The sequence below is a fragment of the Ischnura elegans genome, chromosome 6 (assembly GCF_921293095.1).
Source record: "Ischnura elegans chromosome 6, ioIscEleg1.1, whole genome shotgun sequence".
Lineage (NCBI taxonomy): Eukaryota > Metazoa > Arthropoda > Insecta > Odonata > Coenagrionidae > Ischnura > Ischnura elegans.
The window spans coordinates 100,136,536-100,161,597 of NC_060251.1; positions in this window are offsets into that span (position 1 = coordinate 100,136,536).

Consider the following 25,062-nt stretch of genomic DNA (forward strand, 5'->3'; position numbering starts at 1 on the left):
CGCAGGCATAAATAATAAATACCCTCATTCACGCAACTATTTTAAATCGGTAAATAAAAAATTTGATTAATTTCTTTGGTTATTCTCGCCATTACTCCTCCACGTACTCAAGAAGCACTTCCAAGGTGACATCCGTTGTGCCAATTGATACGTGATGCCGTGTCGTCACCTTCGTCAATTTATCCGCCATCGCAACGCGGATCTCAGAAATAAACGAACGCCAGGGACTTCGGCGCCATATTCGCAGAAAACTCACGAAGTGCGCAGGAGTTCGCGAATAAAGTGCTAAAGATAGAGAATCTATCTCATAATTCTGTTCATCCTGCTCACCAAAAATGGTGACACAAACGTGATTTGAACACAATATTCTCTTCCAGGGACGGGTAGCCAGGTCATGCTGACCGCCACGCACTAAATTAATAGGAATACGCTTTTCAATTGTATTTTTTTCAAATATTTCCGAGTAACATTAATACATTAACTAATGCATTTTCAAGGAAATGATTCCATTCGGTGCATACCCAAGAAATTATGGAGGATATTGCGTTTATGTTTGAAATAAGTGGCCATGGTTCCAATTGTCGATAATATTTGTTTTTATTTGAGAAAAGTTAGGCAAACCAAATGTCCTACCTAGATGAATAAATGCTGTTAAATTAATATATGATGTGATATGCTATTTAAATAATCTAATTTCACGAAAATATGAAAACAGAGGAACATAAGGAACTATTTTCTTGGGTGCATTAAAAAATAAGTAATGCGTTTATTCCTTAATCAATTAAAAGATCACATAGCCAATTAGTACCATCTTTTGGAGTATAATTGCGAATATTTCGGACTATTCCAGACAGCTACGAATAAAAAATTGGTAAGTTTAAAAATTGTCACTTAAATTCAAGTATTCAGTAAAGAATTTATGAATTTAAATTGATAACTGCTTATTCTATTAATGCATTAAATTATTAAAAGTCAGTATTCATGTCTATCTTGCCAAGAGCCAGGGCACGATGTTTATTTACTTGGAGGAGGGAGTTGTTTTTGGGCTAATATCGGGATACATCCGAGAGTTTCCCGAAAATGGCGTTGGAAAAGATCCGTCGCACCTTATTGGAAGGGTTACGCACACTCCTGAAACTCTAATGGAGAGCCAATCAACGTGTCAACACAGGATCCCTCCATCTCAGCGTTGCCTCTTCCGACGAATCTTGCCGGGGATATATATCGCCAGCCGAGTTAAGGAGTTATGAGATTAACAGTTCGACTGGAGTCAGCCATGCGTGCTAGTATCTTCAACTTCCTCAGAGGTGAACAAACCTAGCTGGTGTGATATCGATAGGAGTTTGGGGGCAGCAAAGTTTGGATTAAATGAATATTCAGATTTTGATAAGCTACCTGGATGCAGGAAATTCACTTGGAGGTACGTTCGCGCCTTGCAAAGTTACAAAGGTGCTTCAAAGTGTTGGAGTTGAAAGAAATCCCTCAAAATTTCCCATTCATTCGAATTTAAGACTAAATTTTCCACCTTACCATATCTGGTAGAAAATAACATATGAATAAACGCATTCTTATAAACTGTCACCTACGAGCCTCACATTTTTCTCATCTCCTACAGCGAAGACATCCCTTTATACACTAACCTATTGTTACTGCAATTGCTAGATTCATTCGCATTGATTACATGTCAGTTGAAAGGTGTATAACGATTCATTTCTTATTCAACACACCTTGCTAATGCCCTCATTGATTAAGGTAATATTCCTTATGAGTTGCCGTAATAGCAATGAAGTTTTGACTTCTGAGCAGTTAGTCACTTAAACCGACCCATGAGGAAAGTGAAACTTTTCGAGGATATAAAGTCACGTGTAACAAGGTAAGCAAATTATTTAATTTTCTTTTTAACTGTTCCACCATCAATTATTTCACAAAAAATATTTCTAATTTAGTCTCGATGCGGCATTTAATTGTAGGGTACATAATAAATCAATTTTTATTGATCTATGCAACACTATCTCGTTATATTTCAAAGTAGTGGAGTTGGGAACGTCACTAGGCACCACAAAAGTAAAATCGAACGACTCAGAATTTGGCGATTTGATAAATAGAACTTTTATTTCATATTTTATCTTGCATATAAAGAAATGATTCCATTAAAAAAAGATAAAAATCAATATATTAAGAAATCCTCGATTTTATTAACGTGTGCTTAGCTTGGAATTCGAGTTCGAATAGCTTTAAAAAAATTTTAGCTTACCATGTAAAACAAACCAAATGAATAAGGTTACGTAGTCAATTCGATTAAATTTGCTTTATAAAATGTGTAAAAAAATAGTAAAATACAATATTGCTAAAAATGAACAAACTGAACCATATTTGTGAGAGACGATATCACATAGAACAACTGAAAGAACTGCCTAAAATACCCACGCTAAATTAAGTTTTTTAAAAATTTATTGCAATAAGAAATCGAGTTAGTATGAACCACTGCAGTAAAGAGGTTCAGCGTAAATTTATGAAGAGTGAGAACATGCCTCAATAGAGCAATGCTTTGATCGTGTAATTGATAAGCTCACGCATCTAATCAAAATTCTGGATGAAGGATGTATGTTGGATATCTTAGTTCCAGGTTATTAATTTGATTTTCCTCTCGCAGTAAATGTTTTCGAACTTCTAATGCCACTTTCAGAAAGTTCATCGCCTCCCAATTTGTTGCGTATAAGGAATTATCTCCAAGAACTTCTATTCCTTTCACGTAGCCCTTTGCACCACATTCATTTTTACTTGTTTCAATCTTTCAAGACAACCCGTTCCTTTAGAAATGAGCATAAATACGTTCTATTTCAATTTTAGTTTCTTTCTAATTTTTAAAAGACAATAATACCGCACCGAAACCGCAGAGTTTTATTAAGGAATATTTTCTTTTCACTATCAAGAGTAACTATTATGCTTGAAGTGGCTTAAACTTTCATATTATTTGCATTTGATAGTAGCTTACTTGTAACCGGTTTTCCAACGTTCAATTTCTACAAAGAATTTCATCTATATCATGAAAACTTTAATTTCCAGAGCAATAAGAGGATTTTGGGTGCAAAAAATACCAACTATGTTTGTGACAGAAGTTTTGCAGATAATTTACTCCAAGCTTTAAACATCTTTTCAAACGCTCTGTACTTTTTAAGATAATTTTGCAACTTAAAATACATGATTTATAAACTTGTTTCAAAATTATGCATCATTTCTTTAAAATGTAATCATAAACAGTAGAAGAAAATTAAAAGTAAGAAAAGTCAATAGTTTTCTTTCAGAATGTAGATGCTTCATGAGTTTTTATAAAAAATTGAGATTACAAGTCAAGAAGATGAACTGAATACCCAGCGTGCAATAAAATATACTAAGAGGCTTCTTTATGTATGTCACACCTAGTTTTCAAGACATTTGCTCCTCTGATCGGTTACATAAACTCGCGGAATTAATACCTTGCAGCCATGTGCAAAAACTTATTTTGAACGATATCTATATAAGATGATTAGTGTGGCGAGCGTGTTTTAAAACAGAAATAATTTCATGTGTTTTCTGTTCAACACGGTTTCAGTTTCTTCTCACGATAACCAAATTCAAGGACGAGGGTTGTTCATTACTTTGAATGAATTTATAGCATAAACGAAGGTTATACATAAATAATGGATAAATATTCCGAGTTTCTTCGCTCTGATGAATTTAGATCTTAATGAGAATGCCTTTAGAGAAATCCTTTTATCTAGTCTGGTTTTAATTCGTAAACATATCTTTTAAACTCCATAGCCTCAATTTCAAATTGAAAAAATGCATTCTAAAACGAAATTTTAACCGTGATTCAAACGATTACCAAAGAAATTAAATTCTGAATAAAATATTTTATGATTTTCCATTGTAATTTAAAGGAATAACCATACGATCTATTCCTCCGACTATATCCATTTATTACTTTTTGTTCTCCAGAAGCTATGCGTTTCTATATTCTTGATTTACATTTAATTTTGAACATTTTCTGATACGGAACCCGAGCATTTTTACCTTGAAAGAAGTGCACTTGTAAATAAAAGATTGATAAAAAGTATCTCGGAAAAGTACACCATGTACAAGTACACTATATTTGATATGTTTAAAATATAAAGTCTTGAGGAAAGCGCACTACGCGATAGTATAAATATGTAACGGACAAAATAAACACTAATAAAATTTGGGTTGAAAAGGCGTTTGAAACGCCCGGGCTAAACATTGCCCACTAATAGTCAAAGCAAACGCTACCCTCCCTTCCCCCCCTCTCCCCTTCCCCTTCTTCCACCCCCACTACTTCACCAAGGAGAGCTTCTGGAGGATCCGCCTGCAGCAGTTCACCTTCAGCACTGACGATAGCGGGTCAACCCGCTGAAACGTTTGAACGTTTTTTTGTGAGTGTCCTTTTCTATGTGTTCCTATGTTTTTATTAGTGTTTATTTTGTCCGTAACATATTTATATGTTTAAAATACATATATATACACTGATCTACTCAAATACTGTCTCTAGGTATCTAGTTGTAGCCAAAATAATACACTTAGGTGTCTTCCCGGCAATTTAACGCGAGTCATCAAAGCAAACGCTCTCAGTGAAGTAATCACCCAGCATCCTGTCTGCCTCCACCAGATGATGATCAGCGTTATATCAAGTCAAGATCATAGACATGAGGGTTCTCATAGGTCACGGCGCGGCGCCAAAGTTTTTAGCACCCGATGCAGTACACTTTGCGAGGAATACTAATAAATACAAACAGGAATGACAAGAACGATATAATTACCTCGTTATTGACTGTGACAGTCAGTTAATAAAGAACTTGTCGCAGTTTCAGATCCTACTTGTGATATTATAAACCTCGCACGGCCAAGGTATGACAACCAATTTCTCAGTGTTTTACTATGCTCTAAAATCACTTAAAACATGATTTTAAACACTTCGAAAACAATTAAAAATGCTAAAAAATCAACTATTTCATCTATCAGAGGCTTTCATCAACAAATCCTTAATTGTTTGCATAATTTGCACTCATAACTACATGCAAATTATATTTTTATGACCAATTACAATTTTCAGATTTATTCATTTATTTTAGTTGCGCAATCTTCAGGACTTAATTGGCACTGCTTAAGTTAAATTTGTGTTCCAAAGGCAATATTAATCCAGGAATGAAAACGCCATGCCAAATTTTGCCAATATGCCTCTCTTAAATATAACAGTTCGATTGTGGTTATCTCACGAGAGAACTCGCCTTCTAGTGAAAAGTGTATTAATATATATAGAAATTCATCGATTCGTATGAAATCATTCTCGAGTAGCCACTCAAACCTTTGCAACGAGATTTAGTCAAAGACTCCACCACACAGTAAGCAATAAAGTAACCAAGTTTCCAAATAACATCTATTTGAAAATAACACAAAAATATGCCTTTTACAGATCATGGAAAACTTGTAGCGTCGAAAAGCATTTTTTTTCTCTCCAGTAGCCCGCTTGAACCTCCCTTCATTTCTCGCATTCTATATCTAGGTATTCTCCGCGTAGGAGCCTTAAATCTCCTCTGTTCAGATATGGATGGCAACCTTTTCCAGGAATATCTTCTTCAAACCAAAGCCAAGACTCTCCATAGTATTTCGAGAAGCGCCCTCGTCTCTGCTTCAGATTAATCTTCAACATTTTGAGTTCCCTCAATAGCCTCTCTTTCTCTCTCTCGGGAAGCACACTTTTCCAAGTCAACTTATGAGATCAATTCACCTGTGGCGGGAAATTTTTAAGACCACTTGACAAACGAAATAAAGAGTAAAGCCATCACGCTGCAAAAGCAGAGTTGTATGATGAGGTAGGGAAGATAGGGATAATTTGAAGAAGACTGAAAAGGGTGGCAGGATCTTACAAAATAAGCAAAATAATTGCCCCGTAAAACTGGCAAAGATTCAATTTGAAGGACATTTTACGAGAGCAACAGAAATGAGTCTAACGAGGGCTCCCTTCACATCAATGTTGAGATAATTAACTCCTTCCTCATTTACTCGATGTCTCCTATTAACATCCTGTGAGCTTAATAGAACGGTAATGATTTTATAGTAAGCTTGCAGTCTTATATACTGCTATTTTTTATTCTGGATATTTTTAAATCGGCATTGGAGTGAAGATAATATAACAAAACTTTGGACTGTTTTAATTCATCTGCACGAATATTAAATAGCACGTAAATAATTTTTGTTTCCCTGTTTCCGTAGTTATTATATACGACAGAGGTAGGAGGAGGGGGTGCATGGAAGTGGCGAGGCGGGAGTGGGAGGGGGAAACAAATTAAGGCCGACGACATAAAAAAAAGACAAGAAAGTGCGGTTGGGTCAAGGTTTGTTTCGCCCCAGGGAGGCTTACCTTTAACGAAGGTGAGTCATTACTGGATAAAATAGCATTACAAATACCATACGAGCAACTGAAAATTTCAAGAAAAAAATCACCACCTTGAAAATGACGTAAGTTTCAAAGCCACGGTCGGTAGTGGAGTTATAAAGGGTGGAACGAAATTATGCAATGAAATTTTGCCCACAGGTAACTGATGCCAGCAGGAAACAAACTTACCAATGATTTTTGGTTCGAAAAAGCACCAATTTTGAGCTAGAGAAAGGTTTAGCTAAGCTTTCGAATGTTTTGTCTGCAGGAGATCGTGATGTATGCAAGGCATCCAGCAAAGGGGTGAACTCGAGGCCAATCGGAGTGGGTCGCTCAAAGTTTCTTATTTTAAATATGCAATTAAGTATCCATGATTAAAACATGAATCGTAATTTCCTCCCTATTTTATTAAACGCTTAACGACCGACCATGGTTTCGACACTTTGTGTCATTTTCAAGGTAAAAACCTGGAAAATGGCACAATGTGTCGAAACTATGGTCGGTCGTTAAGTGTTAAATAAAATAGTGTGGAAATTACCATTTGTATTTTAATGATGGATATAGCATTATTCCACAAAATAAAGCCTGAAGCGATTTTAAACGTGCAATTAGGTAGTTTAAAAATGGTGTTGGTTTGACCTAAACATCATCATCAGTAATTCTGGTTCCTGCCGGCATCATCTATCCAGCATTAAATGTTCATGACACAATTTTTCTCCATCCTGCACATTAAAGTGCATAAATTACCATTTATTGTTTAGGTTTTATCATGGATACATCGCATATCTATCAAGCCAAGCCTGAAACGTTTTCACTATATGACGCAGCATATGTATCTCCACACTTTTTAACCCATCACCCTCCTCTCCTCCATTGAATCCGTTCCTCGACCCGAAAAAGGGAAAGAGCTGCCCCAACCTGAAGAAGAACACCTCCCTTCTTACCCCTCCTCACCTTCCCACTTCATATTATCACTCCGCTCGCCATCATCCTCTCAGCAACTCGACCGGAGAGTATCTCGGAGAAAAATATGTATTCAGCTTTTTCAACCTCGCTCCCTCTTCTTCTTTTTTTTCACGACCTAATCAGAGACTCTTCCGCGGGCCCGCACTCACTTGTTATTCAAAATCCTCTTTCCTCCTCTCACTCCCTGAAGTATTCCTTTCTTTACTGGCAATTTTTCCCTCCCAACCATCCTCCTCCTATTGATTGCAACCCTCCTCGAACCAATTTATATATATAATATATATATATACATATCCTAACGAGTTTCATTTCATCGTCACAATCCCGGTGTGTGCCTGCTGAATATATCCTCAACCCATTTTTTTATGAATAAGTGTATGCTTGTGAGAGAAGATTAATGGGGAAGAGGAGGAATACGGAGGTGTCAATCATTTAGTAGAGGCTATCTAACAACAAACGAGTGTTTACAAGAGAAAAATATATGTTAAAAGTACTCTCATAATTCTTTCCGTAGCACAGAGTGACATTTTTATTTCCAATATGAAACTTGTACAACGCAGTTTATTAGGTATGTAAATTTGCAAGTTTTGCAATTAACGAAATGGATGTTATCTACAATCTAGTTATTTTCTCGTATGTGATTTCCAATTTTGTCCAACCATAGGAAATTGTGGTTGTTTGTGGCTTATAATATGATAATCCTTGATGATCTTGCCAAAAATGGGAAATTGCTGAACAGATAATTTTTAAAAGCAAGATATTCGAATAAAATTCATAAAACAATTGATTAAGAAAGCAATCTTTGTAATTAAAAAAGAATGCATGGATAACAATGTGAATAGTTCTCCCTTTCGCATAGTCACCAAATATCGGGGGTACTATACTAAGTGCAAAGCAGAAAGTACAAAATATCAAAATATTACATACATGCGTACAGCTGCATGTTAACAATTTTACTTTGTACTCAGCTCGGAAAATAAATGTTAGAATCGTTAAGCTATATCGCCAACTTCACAGGCAAGGTTTTCTATGCACTCAAATAAAATAAATGGAAACTATGAACACCGGTAATGGTTAGAATACTTCAAAAAAACTATAAACATCTAGAATGGGTTTATCAACTGCCGGCCTCGGTGACAGCGAGGTAACGTTCTCGCCTGCCAAACAAGAAACGCGGGTTCGAGTCTCGCCTGGGTAGGTTTCCCCGGTCCAGGGAATGGTTGTTTGTGAACGTTTACTTGTTACATTTGTTGAACACCCCGGTTTAAAATGGCCAATAAGAGCTGTATCCGGTGGTTTAAAAATAAAATAAAAAATAATTTGAGAACTGGGAGGTTATTACCGATTGCCATATGTATCGTAATCGAGGTAATGCAGGACTATTCCAATGTCACCAAATTTAATACCGAAGTCCTATTTCATTCCCTCGTATGAACGAGGGAACGCCTTGCACGAGAGAAGTTCGGCTTTTAGACCTCAATTCAATTAACGGTGAGTCTGAATTCAAATAGCCAGCAAAGTAGCCTACTTTTAACAGAATCAGCTAAAAAGTAATCACTTACGCAAGTGTGATGGACCAACGTATCTTTAGACTAAAAAATGACATCCCTAGGTAATTTTGTGGAAATCCTAGTTTATAAACGAAAAGAATGAAGCTAAAAGAGACTTGAAATCACTTTCACCTCTCTCCAGGGCTGCATTAAATGGAACTGGCGAATCGCACCGGACATCTAAAGCAGAATGGCTCAGGCTAAGGGAGCGTATACGATAAAGAAGAAACGGCTGGCCCATGAAAGTTTATGGCACAGCAAAAGAACTTGGTCACAAAAGCAGTCGCGTAAGGCGTAAAATGTTTGTATAAATAGCTAAGAAAATGCTCATTTTGGAGAGTGAGAAACTTTCTCCACTTAAAGATGAGGGTTAATGTTGATGAATTGACTAAATGAATTGATAAAAAGTTGCGATTGCGTAAGGGTGAAAATAATCAACAAAAAATACCTTCGGAGAGTTGAAGCTGAAAACTACTACATGGGTGTTTGCCAATTATAAAAAATCAAATTCAAGCGCCATGAAGAGAAATATTCCCATATTGAAATAAATACTTGGAATTTTCCACGTATATAAAATTTACCACATGCAGGAAAATATGTATTTGCAGTCATGAGGAAAATATCAGCTTTTCATTTTCACAATGGTTTCACTATCCACACACGTCGGGTGTTATTGAACAAATTTCTGACTGAGTTTGGAGAGAAGGTCACCTTCAAAAAATTTACTTAAAATAATCTAACTTAATAAATCATCAGTAATAATGAGAAGTTAAGTATTTTAATTTAATGGTTTCTTTAAGAAAACTAATATTAAAACGATTAGGAATATTAATTTCTAGACACTAATAGTGGAAAATAATATTTTCTTTCCATAAATATTGCTACTCACCAGTCAGTCAAGGGATCCGGATAGGATTTGCAATTTTCGGGATAAACTTTACTGAAGAAAATATAAGACGGTCATTTAGTATATTCTACCAATGGAATTTTCACCCAATACTTTAAGCGCTGCTTTACCAGAAAATACATGCAGAAATATGTCCAAAGAAGTTTAAAGGCATTCCATACAATGGCGTGATCGGGAGGAGAAAGAATATGCAATGAACCTCGGGAAACTTAGAAGTGAGTGCAATAAAATATCGAGGTGATAAATCGTTGGACATAATTGCAAAAATGCAGAGTAGGGAGATGATCCTCCCTTCAGTGGAAACGATAGAGAAAACTCTATGAGATTAGTTTGATGAGGGAACTGAAATATCGCCATGAATAAGAGATTGCATATTGTTAATTGTGCAAGGAAGGAATAAAATACTTAAAATTTGTTGCTGGGTTTTTGGTCAGTCATTGAAAGTCACAGCTTGTGTACATCACAAAATATTAGTGATTTAGTTCATTTCTGTAGATTTTATGGACTTCAGGATCAAAAAGAACTTCCTACCAATTCAAGCTTTTCATTTTTATTCAGTCATGTCACTCAGAAGCAAATCAATAACAATGAACTTGTTATTTATTTAAACAGCTGAAGCATTAAATTGCCAACCCAACGATTGTGCTCTGTCAGAATGGTCAGAATTGAGCGGGAAAATAAGATTTAGTTTCGAGTTTAAAAAATTATTTCAAAACCTGAACTCTCCATAACCATACAACCCAATGGCTGCAAAATATGATTCAGCAAAATCATTTATCAAAGTTTACAGGAGTGGATTCTGACACACAAATTAAGTCAAGAAATATCTTGAGAATCACAAATGCACCTCTCGTCGTGAATTCTAATGAGTAAGTGTATGAACGACCTTCAAAGCATTAAGTTTGTATTGTTTCCACTGACAACCTTTTAAGTTACAATTCATCACTCTAACGTTAATCATAGATCCAGGTTTAATGAGATGCATTCGGAGAAATGGCTGTAGTACTCAAAGGAGTTGAAATTTCTGTACAAAAATTACTTGATGCCCTGTGCACTTAAACCTTCCCTTTGATAAGCTTAGTTCTCGCGTCAATGGATAGTTAAGACTGGAGAATACTCCGAAGCGCTTAGAAACAGAATAGCATGGGTAATTGCAGAAATCTGGATTCCATGAAATTCAAAGTGCATTTTATTTTTTGTGAATTAGTGACACGAGTTCTCTCTTTGAAATTTTATCAAGAAATGGCACCAAAGTTGTGTTTTAGAGGCTATTATTGAATTTCTATTTTGAATATATTGTCTTGTTGTTTCATAGTGCATCAAATTCTCATGCAGGTACTAAAATCTCATTATTTGCATTTTTCTTTGATTTTATCTCTTAATGAAAAGAAATTTTTCGTATCTATCATGCCTATTCATTACATTATTTTTAATCCATTACAAATAAACTCTCACCTTTACTTATCCTGTAATATCTATTTCGTTATTTTTATGCTGACTAACGAAATGAATGCCAATTGTTTATCAACACAAGAGGCATAAACAGCCTTAATCGAGAATAAAAACTAAACAACAATATATTGGAAAACGATAACCTTTTTGCAAACCAATGATGGAGTATGTTGATGTCTCTCAAATACCTCAATGTAAAACCATCCATTTCTCGATTTATTTCAAATAAAATATTGTCCCAATTTTACCTCGTCTTCTTCAAACATTAAAAGGGTTTAATGAAATTCACAGCAACCCTAATAACGCTGTCAAGTATGGACAGGTAAAGGTGATCACAGTCCTCTAAGGTAAAATTAAATTAAAAACATTACAAAACAGTTCCCCGATGATGTACATGCTACCTCCACATTTTAAGGACTGAATTTAAACACAAAACATCAGAGCCAAAGAAATTAGTACACAGAGAAATAGAGGAAACGGGCAAAAAATATACCCATAGAATCACGGCTTCCATGTCCTGCTACGTCATGTTCTATCAGGGAAACTTAATATCTTCCTCATGGTATAAAATGATACGTAATTCTGTAAGCAATCCGAAGATATAAAAAAAAAACAATGCAGAAAAATGTTGATGAGTGTTTTCCTGAACGATATCAAATTTAAGCTAATTTAGCGTTAGCTTTTGCTGATGTTGTTTTGTAGGCAAGAAGATAATGCAGAATTATCCACATGATAAGTACAAGAATATTTAAATATGCTTTTGCTAAATTAGGGATTTTAATTGGTAGACAAATACTTCCTCATTCTGATCAATTTTCCTGATTCTGATCAAATTGTTGACGTGATCGTTAATCTCAAAGGTTATTTTCAGATAGTAAAATATATCAGATCTGAGTCACTAAAGATGTCACTCCACTATGCCACACGTCTTTTAGGCGGCTCGCGGCGTATTATGTAGATATAGATGAATATTTCTCTGACGCAAGGTCAACCGAGCAATGACACTTATTAAAAAATAAAGTTTGCAATTCCAAGAGATTTTTATGAGCAGAACTCAGACTGAAGGACTAAGAAAATGTGTTACTAAAGAGCATGAAAGTTTCCTATGGCCCCCTGAGTATTTTTCCCATAACTTATCGGGGTTTTCAAAATGTCTTACGATGCTATAAATTGGGTAAACTTTTCTCGGGATTCCCACCGGGTTAAAGTTTTTATAACGGCCAACGTTTCAAGTACCGTCTCGGCACTCATCATCAGGGCTGAATATTGATTTATCTAAATAAATAATTAAATTGATTTATTTATTTAAATAAATCAATATTCAGCCCTGATAATGAGTTCTGAGACGGTACTTGAAACGTTGGCCGTTATAAAAACTTTAACCCGGTGGGAATCCCGAGAAAAGTTTACCCACATTATTCGCCGGGAAAGCATAAAATCATATTTCATGCTATAAATTGTTGCAAAAAATTCTAGACAGATACGACCTGTAATTTTTGCATTGGTACGCTTCCAAATGTTAACTAATATTACTGCGTTAAATGAAACTGCGTTCTCAACGGAGTAGATAAAAGGCAAAACACGTTTAGACCGCAATATGTGTCTACGGCTAAGATTTAAACCGGTAGAAAATTGTAACACACGCATAAATTGTGCGCATTTGTATCTATCGACCTTGGAACCTTTTCATTCAAACCATTCGATTCAATGTGATTGTCATGTTTTTCAGCGGTTTCTCAAGAATTTTGTAGCAAGTTTCCAGGTAGATACGATGGTTTTCAGACTGAATGAATTATAAATTCTGATGATGTGTGCAGTTAAAAAAGGCCTGCGGCCCATTATACTCACTGTAGACAGTCATATATTTTTTCTCTGCCATTTGTTACTTGTAGTTCGTTTACTTTTCAGTTGGCTATATTAGATATAAGCAATTTTTCCACTTTCAAGTATGGTACGTAGGTTACAGTATGAAAATAAATTTTTATAGAAGAGGAACGTTTTCCTGAGGGACTTAAAAAATAAAATAAATTTCAACGAATAAGGCAGAGTATATTATTTAATTCAAATAAAAATTTTGAGAGTATATTCCACTAGGACACTCAATTCATACCTAATATCTTAACATTACGACTTTATAAGATTCAATGAACTCCAGTTAACTACATTTTATTAGATAAAGCATTACATAAATGGAATAAACACTGCAAAAAGTATGATTCAAAATACCAGTTTCTGATCAAACTCATCGCTATTTGAATTCATATGGAGCATTGTATATTTCTATTACTTTTCCCAAGCAAGTTTGACAAATATAGGTTGTATTAAATATAGTGTTTGCATGGCACCCATTAGTTTGATAAAACAGCTAAGATCAAACGCATAATAAACCCGATGTAGCGTGAGCCGATGAAAGCCGAGAAAAACCATTTTTCTGATTTAAAATCATAAAATTAGGAAGAAATGTAGGCATCCTATCGAAAGATTATTTGTCACGGTCACGAATGATACCACTTCAGGAATACCTCTTTTTAAAGTTTTAATGATTCGGGTTGCACAAACATCTCCAAACAGCTTTAATATCCGATACAAAGCGCAATAAAATCTTCTGGTGAGTGGAAAATGAGAAGATAACACTGCATATTAAAAAGGATATTGACGGAAAAAAGGATGCAAAAAATATAAAATGATATCGCCAATTAAATCAACGAAAATAAAATACTTTTTACCTACCTACCTTTAATGGAAGGTTTGTTTAGAAATTTTTCGACTGCAATCGTGTATCGACAACAAGACAGGAGCTACAGTCAACAAGAAATACCTATAATATCCTCCATATTCTATTATTCACTTCCTTTGATGCACCAGCTCATGGGTGATATTGCACATTAAAAAAGACATTAACGCAAAAAAGAACGTAAAAAAAGTAAACGTTATTGCTATCGTAATCAATGAAAATAAAATATTTTTTACTTACCTATCTTTTATGGAAGGTTTATTTAGAAATCATTCAACTGCAATCGTCTATCGGCAATAAGACAGGAACTACTGTCAACAACAGGAATCATCTTTTAAAAATTATGCTATGTGCACTTGTTAACTGTTGAATTGATGACAACCACACTTTTCTTTTTTCTTTTTTATTCCCAAACCTCCGAATACAGCTCTCGTAGGCCATTTTAAATCGGGGTATTCAACAAATTCAACAATGAAACGTACACGAACAACCATGCCCTGGATAAGGGGAACTTACCCAGGCGGGACTCGAACCCGCGACCTCATGTTTGGCAGGCGAGGACTTTACCCCGCCGCCACCAAGACCGGCAATTTGATTTTGATAACACCGAAAATTCATACTCACATGTAATTTATCAAAAATAATGTGTAATTTCCTATCTTATATTCTTTTCGCTTGAATAAACTTTTTTGATGCTGAAGTTGTTTCAGGTTTCCCACCGGGTGAGGTTCTCCATCTCTACCGACGTTTCGATGGCCATGTCGTCCATCGTCATCAGGGCTTGTCTTCGAGTTGAGTAATCCGACTTATATAGTTGGGGCTCCTGGTCAGGTTACTGATGATTTGTACGCCTTTTCCCGCTTTTTTTCCCGGGACTCTCTGATGTATTTAAGCACCGGTTTCCAGGAGTTGCTAAGGACGTAACCAGCATCAAGATTCATGGTGTTAGTCGTCATTCGAATTTCAATTGCTTCCTTGGTCAGCCTTTCCCAGAATCTTTCCACACGGCAAAGGACCTTCGCATCCTCCCAGCGAATAGCGTAGTCGCGTGATATCCTATGCTCAGCCACGGCGGATTTTTCCGTCTGTTAATGTTTTTAATGTAAACAAATTTTTGTTCTCATGGAAAGAAGCCATTAAGATATTGACTTTTCAAAAATTACTTAGTAAATTTCCTATGTTATATTCATCATATTTTTGTTTTTAATTCCTTCATACCTATATCTTTTCGTTTTTAATTCTTTATCTTCTTTTCCAATTTTGCTCCTTTTCTTTGCATTAAAAAATATGTTTTTATGAAGTTTTGTCCGTATCTGATCGCCGCGCCGCCATTGTATCTTGGTGGCCATTATTTGACCTAATCCCCTGCTCAATTTTAAGTGAATAGAGGGATATATAATGGGAAATTCGGTGTTTTCATAATTTTTCCGGGGGGTTCAGACGATTTTAGAGGAGGTCGTCATAAGACTATTTGTCGTATCTCGTCTCGTTCACGCCAAACATTTGTATGAGTGAGTGAGTGGTCGTAACTGGGCTTTATACTGTAAAGATGAATCAGAAACACATCATGTTATCTAAAAATACGCCTCGGTTTCTATATATTCTAATCGTAAATGATTTTAAGGTAACCGAAAGGTTGATAAGGAACACTGCAAAACAAATTTCATGACATCTAAAATCCGAATTAAAATTTTTTTTAATGTTTAATACTTTATATAAAATAATTGAAGAAATACTAAAAGATAACTATCCACTTTGTGATGTAATTCAATGAGTTTGGAAAAAGATGTCGGTTAAAATTTTAGTATTCACTAAAACTACACAGAATCATTTATATGAATACCAGAGTATGCCATCATATACGACATAACCTGTGTCAAAGCCTGGAATGACCAAACTAAAAAGAGCTTAGACAAAATTACCTTTTTTTGTGACCTCTCAATAATAGATTTTCCGTATGAGAAAATTCCATCAAGTAAATCATGAAATAACTCTTTATTGCACTAAGGAAAAGTAGTTACGTTAATATAAAAAAAATCTTTTAATGTTTTCTTCGAGCTTTTGAATTCTAGTTCAATCTAATATCCTAAGTCCTTGTGGAAAAAATCATTTTCTTTTGTTGAATTCTCCGTTGCGTTTGATCTTGTGCGTGGAGGAAATTGGATGGTGTTTAATCGATGCTTACGATAGAAAAAAATTCTCACAAGGAGAAGATTCCAGGAACTAGGAAAAAGGTTAAATCTCTATCCGGTGAGATCAATCCATCTACTATTTCATTAGTGTCAAATAGAGGTTAATGAAAGCCTTTAACAATTTCATTTTAATTTCTGATCTTGTTCCTACATCAGTACCTTAACTTTGGAAAGGAATTTTGCTGCAGTTACTTCAATCCAAGCAATGAATGTGTTAATGATAGTATTCCGTAAATCGTTTATACTTAAAAGTACAAAATGTAAACAGCATACTTATATTTTTAGTGATTTAAATAGCATTTATTTCGTGAAATTCATGATGCCGTGACGATTAATTCAGCCGTTTCTTGTAAGGATACTCGGGATACCCACCAGATGCCCTTCTAACTTGCGGCAAAATTCTAAAGAAACCGCTGGAAAGCATGGCAACCACATTGAATGGATTGGTTTGATTGTTGTACGCCGGGAAAATAGGAGAGATTATCACAAGCCAGCTGTTTCCATCGAAAAATACACCAGAGGATTAAGTTTGCCATGAAAAAATATTTGACTGAGCCGGGATTCGAACGCGGATCTACCGATTGCCGGTCAGTTTAGAAAGCACGACCTGCGCAACATATGCCACAGTGTTGACTTGTGACGTCAATACCTTCAATTGTTGTTCGGTAAAACCCATCCCGAAGTTTGCTCTGATAAAATGGTTTGGTGGTGTAACTAGCCAACACGCCTGATCGGCAATCGGTATATCCGGGTTCGAATCCCATCAAAATCAAATGCTTCTTTGTGGCAAATTTCATCGTTTGGTGTATTCAACTTTGCAGCAGGGGTGGCAGTGGTAACTAAACGGAAGTCAAAACCAGTAAAATTCCAATTATTTCGTTCCAGTATGCTAGCTTCATATTCAAGCTGTCACCGGAGAAGACAGTCGTTTTCGTAGTTAGGAAATGTAATATTTAGGGGTGCAACCTACCAAAGAGGAAGTAAGATTCTTCAGAGAACCCTTGCACGAAATGAATGTCTCTACTTCGTCTATGCCTTCTTGCTTTTCTCCTCTCTCTCCCCTTATTCATTTTTAATTGCCCCAATACACTCCAGCTCACAATGAAGTGCTCGAGAGAGAGAACTTGGCTTCCATCCACTTTCCATCCTGCTTTTGGGCCTCCACCTTGTTTTTCACCACGACTCTCTCTCTCTTTCTTACAACATTTTCTACTTAAGAATTTTCCTGATCAACCGCCGTTCTCCGATGCCGCCAATTGGAGTATCCCCATTTGCTAATCAATCGCTGAATTATTCACGACCTCAACCTTGAGTTTATCTTCTTTTACACGGGAATGCAATTGATTTTTCAGAACGATCTTATTTCATTTATTTCAACATGAATCTTCGCTGGAATCAGAAATATTTTCTCATCCCAGCAAATCATCTGCTCTTCTGTCCATTAATTTTAAAAGGAAGAAACGTAAATCATAAAAAAATTAGGTCATATGAACTGAAATATGCCTTTCATTGACGGCCGAATCATCCGTAAGTGAACATTATATATGGCATATATATGATTTACACGATACATGTTTTTCAAAACGATCTTAGTTCATTTATTTCAATATGAATCTTCGCTGGAATCAGAAATATTTTCTCATCCCAACAAATCATCCGCTCTTCTGTCCATTAATTTTATAGGAAGAAGCGTATAACATAAAAAGTTACGTCATATTAAATGAAATATGCCTTTTATTGACGGCCGAATTCATCCATAAGTGAACACTAAAAGACGTGATGATTTACACGATACATGATATAATATCCTGTAGTCTATGAAGGAGGAATGTTAGCGTAAATCGTGTGCATCATTCACTTTAAAATCAGAAAGGAATAAATAAATTCATGTTATTTCTCCCCCATGGCCCTGATGTGAGCGATATATTCTCTAATTTCTTAATGCTCTTGGAAAATTAATGAGATATTTTATATGTTGCTATGTTTATTATCACTTATATTGTTAAATGTATATTTTAATTGCCAAAATGAGAAAAAATTAAAATTTAGAGATCTTTCTGATGTGACACACGTATCTCAGAAGGACTCAAAATGTAAAGGTAAGTATATGACCGCTTCCATTATTCTTTTGGTACTTAGAATGTAAATACTTGCTATATTGATACCTACAGGTGAAAATATTATTTCATGGAGTTTTTAAAGCAATAAACAGTTTTACAGTCAAAAAAAGAAAAATTGATCTATTCGGTAGAATCGCTGTGGTATCACGATATTTTAGGCCGCTAGGTTTTGCTGCCGCAAATGAATTAGATCCATGCATATGCAAGATAAATCCTTATGCACACGAAAATACTCCAATCAGGGTATTCACACAATTACTACCAGAGTCTTGAGAAAACTCTTCGTGAATTAATAAAATATAAGTACCTGAGTAATTTTAGGATACGTTCGTATGTTGCAGGAAACTATTATAAGAGTACTCCGATTGCTATACCAATTTTGTTAATGGTTTATCTTCCTATTTCACTGATTATAATATGAAAATATTTGAGCATATCAATATAGATTCGGTGAGTGTTTAAAATAAGTATCATTGACTCAAAAATAATGATTTTGTTTCCGAAAATAACTTTATAAAATAATAAAATATGCATATATATTTTTAAAATACATTTTTCAATACCATACTGGCGTAAGTGCGCCCAAAAAATCCTTATGTTTTGTCTAGTTTGTGAACAGTAACTATTGAAATGCTGATCAGTCACAATCCTGAATTTGAAAGAAAAGGTCAATGAAGTGGAATTAAGTTTTACAAATAAATACCCATTTTTCAACGAAGAGCCTTTAAAGGTGACCGAAAGTTTTAAAAAATCAGACGTAGCAAGCAGATAATGCAAACATTAATATAAATAATCGCCGGCCTCGATGGCCGCTGGGTAATATCCTCTCCTGCTAAAACGAAAGGTTGCGGTTTCGAGACTCATCTGGGTAGATAGGTAGATGTTATTAATACCCTGATGCAAAGGACAGTTAGCACTGTTTTCGGTGGTGTGGCATTAAATATGTAAAAAGTGGAGATAATATGTTCCATCATTATCAAAATTAAACTAACCTTTGCAGTAAGAAGAGCTCCTTTCTTAAAAACTAAGCAAGAAAGCTATCAGTGCTAAAATTTGATGTGGCTTTAGGACATTCTTAGCTTTGATTATCGAAATTATGGATCAATGATACTCGATAGAAACATAAAAGTTGAGAAAATGTGTGCTTATGAGCAGAGGCTAAGAGTTTTCTACGAGGAAGTTAGACTTAAATCCTGGATTATCCATAGAATTTGAAAGTATGTGTTTTTCCTACTACGCTTATGGATATTCCTTGGAGTCAAATTATTGGCAAATAAATATTCATTAAAACTTAAGTGGGTGGTCGTCATGGTTATAATAAATATTTGGGCTATTTTGCCGCATCAATTTTTTGGTGGCTCCAACGTTTTTCCACCGATGTTGGCCCTTGAAAAGCAATCGGTATAGATTGGGAAACGTTGGGGCCACCCATATATTGACGAGGCGACAGATACCAAAAAGTTTTTAATCACCATATCGACAAACAGATCGATAAATCAAAAGATTTATTTATAAAATGGGCTGTTCTTTTATCTTCACAATCGATTATTATTTGATCAGTTGTTGGCAAGGCCAAATTTTACTGCAGAAATTGAATGTATTAGAAATAGAGTACAAAGAAAATCGAGAAATTATGGTAGCTGCACCAAAACATTGCTCAAGTATGGTACTGGTTCGATTAATGACTTTCTGACCAACTAAATGTACTCTACCTCCTCAACCAAAGTATTTTAATCACAATTTGAAAAAATGTGTTATCCGGGTACTAAAAAGATGCTTATGCTTATGCACTAAAATGTTCGTAAAGACAACAGGAAGTAGAAAAATGCTTTCATTAATTTTTCTGAGTTTTTTTAAACCTCTTTATGTTTCCTCCACCTTAAAAAACTCTGCTTATGAAAACAATTGCACTCTTGCAGTCAATTTTTTTTCACAGATAAGGAATAAAATTTCAGTAAAATGATAATCAATTTCCTTTAATTATACCATTAGAAAAATCTGCTTAAGAGTAGAATGTTTTTCATAGGAAGAGTAAAGAAGCTTCATTCCACTAAATCTTTATGATTAATTCCCATCTTCCTGGATGACACGATGACTTCTCTTTTGATGAAGAAAAAAATAAGCATGACTACTTTTATTGACAGCTTAATAATATCTTCTGTTTTAATCATTGTTGGAGAAAGAAAGAGTTGAACAATCAAGTTAAATAACCCTTTCGCGTCGCAGGGCGCTACCCAGCAGAGCAATCTCGTCTCATTAAGGCCATATTCAATTAAAGTTCAATCTCTTGCTGCTGCTCCATTGGCAGGAAGAAAAGTAATAATAGAAGTCTTAATAGGGTCGATGAAGAGTGTACATTAAGAAGCTGACCCTGCAGTCCTTTGTATGGATCCCTTACAAAGTTTTACGTCCCTAACCTCTTCAAACAACCCTAACCTACGCCCTACCGTTCCATATCACGGTTGGTTCTTCCTTCTAAAGAAATAACTAAACAATGCTTACAAACTTTTGACACAGTATTGGGTACATTTCCTTGAGTGATTTAACTTTAAGGTGAAAGACAAAGGCAATTTCTCTTTATTCACATTATATATAATCCCAAAAGTATTGATATCCACGGTGGCGAATGGGACAAGTACTTTCCTACCATACCGAAGGTCGCAGGTTCGAGGACCACCGGTAGATTGCCCTTACCTAGTTTGTGGCTGAAAACATCGATAAAATGGTCCTTAAATACTGTTTTTGAAAGTGATTGAGATAAATAAATACTCGTTGTTTATTACATGGGAGTAACTACATTGTTCTTTAATCTAGGAAATTGACATTTTTTCGTCAAATCTCCACCAAAAATCATAGCAACTCTAAGCCAACAAATCTGCCTCAGACTGACTACCTCTGAAATCTTCAATTCCCAAATGATAGACTACGTTCAATGGGTACATATTTTTTCACTTTCAAAATTTGTCGACACCATCACCTTCAATCAAGTCTGAAGCTAACAAAGACAGAGGGCTCGGAATGAATTGGGCACTTTCAGAGGAAGACTTTAGCCAATGCCACCAATTATGGATATTTGAGCCGAAAGGCGTAACACTGAAGTTTAATATCGTCAGTGGAATAATACACGATTGACAAATATGTATTCTATTGCTTTACTTATGTTTTTAATTCAATTGGTGCTAATGATTTCATAGATGCCTTAAAGGTGTAGCCCGCCTTTGTGTTGACTAATGTAAGAGGCAAATACAAATTTACTCATTGATTTTTTTATTCATTGAAGAATAGCGCATCATTTATGGAATAAGATTTGATTAATGAATATCGTGCCGGTAATATATAAATATCACTTTAAACATAAATAGAAAAGCAATTTTTTTGGCATCTATGATGTCCCTCGCCAATACTTCCTCATTTTTTACCTCTAATCAATCTGATAAGGTACTCTATCAATGGACGTTGAATCGACGTGGAGAGGATTTTCGTGTAAATCGTGGAGTAATCAAATTATAAAAACCTTTCACTGCATTTCGTATCATAAATGATACACTACACTAAGCGCCGTTTATTTTTGAAGGTCACTATTCTTCCTCTCTAATGCACGGTGTATCTGATACGATACACCCCGTCGTTATACAATGTTCTTCTTGAACCAGTCAGTAGGAGTCAAAGTTAGCTTCTAACTATGTTGAAGGATGTCAGCTCCCCGCATGAGAAACTAGTAAGAGCATTTACCCGAGTTATATCTTGGTATGTAGTTAGTAAAATTACGGCCGCCAATGAGAAGTTTTCATTGAGTGTGTAAAATAAAAACCTTCAGTGGAAAATTGACTAATCTCTGATACATATCTATGCAATGTAAAAGTTGTCTATAAGCGTAATATACGTGAAAAGTATTAAAATTTTTCCTTAAAAATAAAAAAAATAGCAGAAAGAGTTATTAAAATAATTGTAAAATTTTTACTACTATTGTAATTGAAGCGTTTCTGGATATATTTTATAGAGAAGAAAAATTTGGAACGTATATTGAAATTAATTCAGTTAAGGGTTAAATAATTATGAATATTACCTATTAAAATGGCAACCAAAAGTGTACTCAAAGGCACCTGCTCCACACCTATAATTACAATCTCTCACATCTCGATGACTGCTAATTTCCAGCCGCGTCTGTCGTTTATGGTTGACTACAGTTTCGGAAGCCATCCTGCTTCCGTCTTCAGGTCGAAGGTGAGAAGTTTTCATTTTTTGCCGTCTTATAGCACTGGCCGATCTCCTCCTGTGCGCTGATTGGTCAGAACTCTCTTCCAAACGTTGCTGATTGGGTAGCCGTTGCTGATTGGGTAGCCGGAAACCTACGCACGAATCTCACATCTCGTTGATCCCATAAATATCGGGAATATCGCAAACCGTTGTCAGAGAGATACTGCGTCCTTGCTCCAAAAGAAAAAGTCATTTTCCCTTCCCACATTTAACGACAACACCTTCGAGCGGTACTAAACAATGAAAACTCCGAAATGGGGAAGAAAATATTTTCAGATGGATGAGATCGTCGGCGGGAAACAATTTTCACTGCTATTCTTGCGGATAAAGGACATGAAAAAGCAATAAAACGTTAGGAGTAATCAAGTTTCATCCTTGAATTAGGCAGGATTGAATGTTTACCAGTTAAATGAAGCTTTCCTGTCGTATTGATGATAAAAACGCTGAGGCATAATAAGACTGCTTTCTCAACAATAGCTATTAAAAAAATGTAAGTAAATGCTAAAAATAAAGCTTTGAGAGATTAAATTCCTTCCAGGGGTATAATTTGATTAATCAAGACTTTCCTAATTACAGAAGAGTAAGGGATCAAAGGCGACCAAATCGGATACTTGTGAATCTGACGTCATGAGAAATAGGAGATAGCTAGACATGAAAGCAATTTCCGAAACTAGAAAAAGAGGTCGTTGCGAAATACGAAGCGAGTTATTTTCTTGAACACATCAAAATATACATGCATTTTGGTACATCGATTAAGGCCGCCAAAGAAATATGTTTTCCGAGATATAATTTATATAAATTGAATAAAAAAGATTTTTTTACATGTTCTTATCACGGTACGCTTCAGAAAACTTTTCGTATACTCCTATACTATTTTGGCTTTCTATATTCATGATTTAGTGGTCCTAATATATCATCTTCCATTTCTGATTTTCTTCTTGATGTGACTATCTACAACTTCTCCGAAAATATCATCTTATATTTCTGATTTTATTCTCCATTTTGCTATTTACAACTTCTCCGAAAATATTATTTAATGTATCGCCATATTTCAATGCATAATTTCTTATCGAGAATGGTAAGGCACTCAGTGAAAGGTACGTACCTGATATGATTTTGATTGATTAACCAATTTCTAAAATATATTTTTAGAAACATGATTTTTTTGGGTTCCTACTTTGCAGCATCATATTAGAGGGATCATATTTTATGCTTATTTCTTAAAAATAATTTTTTTGCCGTTAAAATGGAGCAATGTGTTTTCTATATTTCAATAATTTTCTATATATCTAATATTCTTTTGCTATAGTAATGCTTGGCAAAACTATAATTATGCAATTTTTTATCAATAGATGAAGAAATATTTAGAGAGGGAAAAAGATGTAATAAAAAGGTTTTTGAATAAATCATCCGATAAAGAATTGAGTAACATGGACAATGTTTCTTCTGATTATTTTGTTGAATCTGGGACCAAATCGGATACTTGTGAATCTGACGTCATGAGAAATTGGAGATAGATAGACATGAAAGCAATTTCCGAAACTAGAAAAAGAGGTCGGTGCGAAATACGAAACGAGTTATTTTCCTGAAAACATCAAAATACAACATACATTGTGGTACATCGATAAATATCTCCAACCAACTAAATCTCCAGTCACTAAAAAATATCTCCAATATACCAACTCTCGAATAAATAATGATCAAAGTCAGGAAGAACATGAAACTGAGGAAGAGGCTGATATTTTTAAAGAGGAACTGCCCATTGAAAACGACAGCCTTTTACTGTGGAAAGATAACTCAGTTACATGAAAGAAAGGGGATCCGCGCCCCAATATAAGAACACCAAATTTAGGAAATGTTTTCCTTCTTTCATCGTTAAAAATACTACAGGGAATGATGCATTTCTTCCGCTATATTTGATTGGTTTTGCTTTGCCTCTTACGAGCTAGAACAGTAAGGAACCTTTTTAAATGATAAAACTTCTAATTAAAGCCCTAAAAATGAGAGAATTATCTTAGAAGAAGCGCTTTAATAAATCTTATTATCGTTTTGTCTAATGATCCCTTGCAGATAATGATTAGTCACAGATGACTCTGCCGGGAAATTCTCCAGATTTTAAAAAGAAAGTTAATTAAATTTTCAAAATTACTGAAATGATTGACAACGATATAAGGAAGGTATTGAACGGTATAATACTAAATACATTGTATCTGAAAATTAAGGAGTTACTCAAAATATCTCACTTTATTGCAATTACTATTTTCCCTGAGGGTGCTGCTTTAATCATTTCTCATCCAATGGAGATTCTAAAAATAATGTCAATCTCGAATAAATAACATACGAAGAGTTATTACTAAAACACAATTGTGCATTGCGGGTGATTCCGTAATAGTTATCCGTAATAGTTTTCGCAAAATTGTGCATTGCGGGTGACTCCGTAATAGTTATCACCGC